The sequence below is a fragment of the Triturus cristatus genome, chromosome 12 (genome assembly GCF_964204655.1).
Source record: "Triturus cristatus chromosome 12, aTriCri1.1, whole genome shotgun sequence".
NCBI classification, from domain to species: Eukaryota; Metazoa; Chordata; class Amphibia; order Caudata; family Salamandridae; genus Triturus; species Triturus cristatus.
Window position 1 is genome coordinate 120457029 of NC_140595.1, and position 4437 is coordinate 120461465.

The 4437-nt window shown below is 46.9% G+C and overlaps 1 pseudogene; it reads left to right on the forward strand.

Annotated features, from left to right (window-relative positions):
* The window catches only part of LOC146772833 (cytochrome P450 2J2-like), a 69664-nt pseudogene that overhangs the window by 46606 nt on the left and 18621 nt on the right, over positions 1 to 4437 (forward strand).

Genomic DNA, 4437 nt, shown 5'->3' on the forward strand with positions numbered 1-4437 from the left:
GCAACAAAACTCACTTCCTCTGTGTCTGGTCCATCCCCAACAATGGTAAAAGCTCAGCTAGTTCAGCAGGAGCTCAAAGACTTAATGCAGATTGATGAGGGAATATTTGAAGATTGAACTGTTTTTGTTAGCTACATCATGCTAAAAGGGCTGTTCTGAGGGATAAAAAATTAGATTTCCTGTATATAATGAGTATCGGACCTATATTATGTTAGCATGATGCATCTATACGTGTACTCCCTGTTTGATATATACTCGTTTATTTCCTCCCTTTATAGCTATTGCTAAAAGAGTAGGCCAAGAACCATACAGACGCCATCTTCTGATCATATGCTCGAGCACGGGCCGTGATCACGCGTTGATCACGTGCAGTTGTCAGGCCCCAGTTCATCTGAGTTACTGGTAGCAGCTGAAGGTAAGCTGTTTTACTCGACTGTTCCAAGACTCAAGGTCGCATCTGGCTTTGGGGGCAATAAGCGCATTCCTGGAGGCGCCGTGTCTACACTCCCAGGCACCAAGACGAAAGGGAGTCACCCCTCCTGACCTCATCTGTAATAGATAGTCAAGCCTTTGTACTGGTCTGATGTGTGCCATATATGGTCCTTTCCTGGAGCTCGAGGGCCAACTGGTATTTTTCCTTTTACAGTGATTGTATGTGTTGAACTGAAAAGTATATAACCTCATGTTTGAATACGAGCCAACAGACTTCTCGGCGCACCTGATGGGTGAGGTTCGGAGAGGCTCCTCTACAGAGTATTTTGTTTAATAAACGATTGAACCTTCTTCACTGCCAACTGACAGATTATTTGGTAATGGCACTGGGACTATTAGTAGGTATAGACCTTTAGTTTATTTTTATGGTTCATCAGATTAATTACAGCAAACTGTGCTGTTCCCCTGCGAGAAGCCCCAAGAGTTTGAAAGTTCTTGGGGCCAGCTCGCACTTCTCTTCTGAACTCCACAGGATGCAGCATCCCCTCCCCGACCTCACAAAGGCTGTGGACAGGCCCATTGTCATTCTGATTGAGGCCGATTATCACCTTTGAATGACGATGGGCCGTCTGCCTTTAACATAACATGTGGCAAGTGAGTGCCTTGGAGGCAAGTGACTAACTTGGAGCCCGTAGATTGCATTTACTGATTACAGAGAAGCTTTCCCCATTCAGCATACTGTGGGTAACTTGCAGGGAACTTGCGGCCTTGTGCAGTTTGCCAATGTTGTTCATTGATAGCCCAACATAAATAAATCACAGTATCCTAAATATCACTATACCACCCACATCCGAGCAAGGAAAATCTCGTTGGCCCCAGTGCTGACAAAATACTTCCGCATATTACTATTGGATCACTTCACTGTTTTAGTTCGTATTTATTTACTTCTAAAGTATTAAGTATAGCAGGAGCAGTGACTGAGCAAGAGGAGTGATAGGGCAGGAGCAGTGACCGGGTACGAGAAGTGATGGGGCAGGAGAAGTGATGTGGCAGGAGCGGTGACCGGGCATTAGCAGGAGCGGTGACCGGGCATTAGCAGGAGCAGTGACCAGGCAGGAGCAGGAGCAGTGACCAGGCAGGAGCAGTGATCGGGCAAGAGCAGTGACCGGGCAAGAACAGTGACCGGGCACGAACAGTGACTGGGCAGGAGCAATGACCGGTTAGAAGCAGGGACCGGGCACGAAATGTGACTGGGCAGAAGAAGTGATGTGGCAGGAGTGGTGACCGGGCTTGAGCAGGAGCGGTGACCAGGCAGGAGCAGTGATCGGTCAAGAGTGGTGACCGGGTAGGAGCAATGACCGGCAGGAGGGGCGACCGGGCATGAGCAGGTGCAGTGAAAGGGCAGGAGCAGTGATGGGACAGGAGTAATGACCGGGTAGTAGCAGTGACCGGGCACGAGAAGTGATGGGGCAGGAGAAGTGAAGTGGCAGGAACAGTGACCAGGCAGGAGCAGTGATGGGACTGGAGCAGTCAATGGGCAGGTCAGTGACTGGGTAGGAGAAGTGACGGGGCGTGAGAAGTGACGGGGCAGGAGAAGTGACGGGACAGGAGCAGTTGACGGGCAGGTCAGTGACCGGGTAGGAGAAGTGACTGGGCAGGAGAAATGTCGGAGTACTATGGCACTGCGATCCTCGTCCTAGTTTGAGGAGAGCTGCAACCTCTTTTAAGCTAAGCAAAGTCAGAGAAATCACAGAGATGGCAGAGGCTGTTTTTGGACACCCTCAAAGCGGATTTGGGGTTCCCCAGTCTGCCCTTCAAACTAATCCTGTTTATTGCTTGAGTTCAGAGAAGCCTGTGAATGCTTGAGCTGAAGCCCTAACACACACTAGAGACAAAAATGAACAAATGAACCAGTGGAACCTGCCGACCACAATAACGAAGCTGCAAAACACAACCACTGGACATTGCATTGGTTTCCACACCAGCCTGCAACACATGGGGACGGTTGAATGATTTCTGCCCTTTGTGTGATACTTCATGTGGGATCAGCCCGAGCAGTGACAGATCGCTGGACCAAGATCTCAGAGCAGTTGAGGGCACTGTGCCAGTGTGGCCAGAATCCTGGGGGCCTTGAACCGCAGCACCTCGGGCTGTAAAACAGGTGAATGTAAGCAAACAGCCAAAGAGCCAAGAACTTTAGAAGGGTGCCTGTGACGCTGCACAAATATTTTCATCTACGCATTCGTTACCCGTGCTGGACACATAAGAAAACAAAATTACTGGAGATGGCGAAAGTACAAAGCCTGGCAAGAGAAGCACTGAAAAAGCAGCATATGCTAGAGTACACCAGTGGGATTTGGGAAGAGAACCCCTAAGCAAAGCAAGATTAGTCCACACAGACCCACATTCTGGGTCCACAAGGGGTTCAAAGGCTGGCTCCCACCCCAGACTCTCCCCAGTACATTACCCGATGCATGAACCAGGAACCAGGACCATGAACTGTAAACAAAATATCAGACTGGACAACCCAGTGCAGGAACCATACAAATAGATTATGATTATATGAAATTCCACAAAAATACTTGCACAGTTGATCAAAGCTGCGCCCATACTGGATAGCCGTGAAGTACAAGATTGTTTCAACCTAATATAAACATATTTTGACTTCTACTTATGTTCTTTGCCTATTTACTTACTTATATGCTATTGCATGACCTCCTCTGATGTCTGTGAAATGTAAATTTTATCCCGATTTTTTCACCTGAATTTTGACCTTCTGTCCTGAATTTTTGTCCTGAATTTTGACCCTTTGTCCTGAATGTTTACACTCACCGTCCTGAATTTGCACCCATGCCAGTTGGTCACCCTAAGAGTGAGAAGCAGGTGTTTGTGTCGAGGACTTCAGGATCCGGTGCTGCCTTTACACACAATCCAAATGAACAAACACACACTGTTCTCTCAAGTGCCTGGAAGCCGTTCAGTCCAGAGTAGGTGCTTCATAAAATGTATCCATACGTGCATTACAGAGGGCTTAGTTACTCCCACAGAGAAATAAGGTCAATCATTTCTTTAGCAAGCATCCATGAGATGTATTTGGTAGACAAACAATAAAACGTCTCCTAGGGCAACCAATTCACCTGTTTGTGTTTTAAGGCGTGGACAAGAAATCATGGAGTTCCCGAGTTTTCCTGTACATAGTCAGTGGCTCATCCAGTCCAGGCCTATTCTCTGCACTCTGAGATTTGTAGTCTCTCTATTCTAATGGGATAATCGGGACTACAAATCCCACAATGCACAGTACAGACATGAACGAGGTGAGTTACGCATGGATCAGGGAACTGGAGAGCCCTGGAAATACTCCTTCTTGTGTCAAGGTGAGTGAGTGATGACAAACTGAGCAGGCCTACTGATGCGACAAACAAAGGGAGAAAACGTCGATGAAAGTGATGCTTATAGGGCTGTCGTTTCTGTATATGTCTAAATACCCAGAGGGAAAAAATATAATTAATTATGGAATTTAGTGAACTCAAAGACCTTTCTGGAAATAAACTAAATCAGCTAATCTGGTGTTTGCTCTCAGTAGGCGTCAACCAGGGCTAGGGAGGCCGAAGAATCGGTTTCGTGATTTTTTTATATTTATTTTTTAATCGATCGCTCCAAACCTGTTGAAGTTGAACAGGATCGGACCGAGATATAAAATCGGACCGGACACCAAAATAAAAGTGCCCCCATTTGAGAATGAGGAAGCTAAAGAGTGGCCCATATTATTTGCAAACTGGGGCAGTTTTCAGAGTATAAAAAGACACGCTGTGTCCGCGTTTTGCAATGTAGGGCAGACTGCATGGATGTGATGTTGCTGCAGACAATGTGTGTTTTAATATCTGAGAAATTAACTGCAAAAAACAGGCCCAATAGATAATTATATAGACCCATAACCGCGCTAAAAACGGCCCCACACTCTATCAGCGAAGCCCGTCGAGCACTGACTGACTGCCCTTTGAGTGA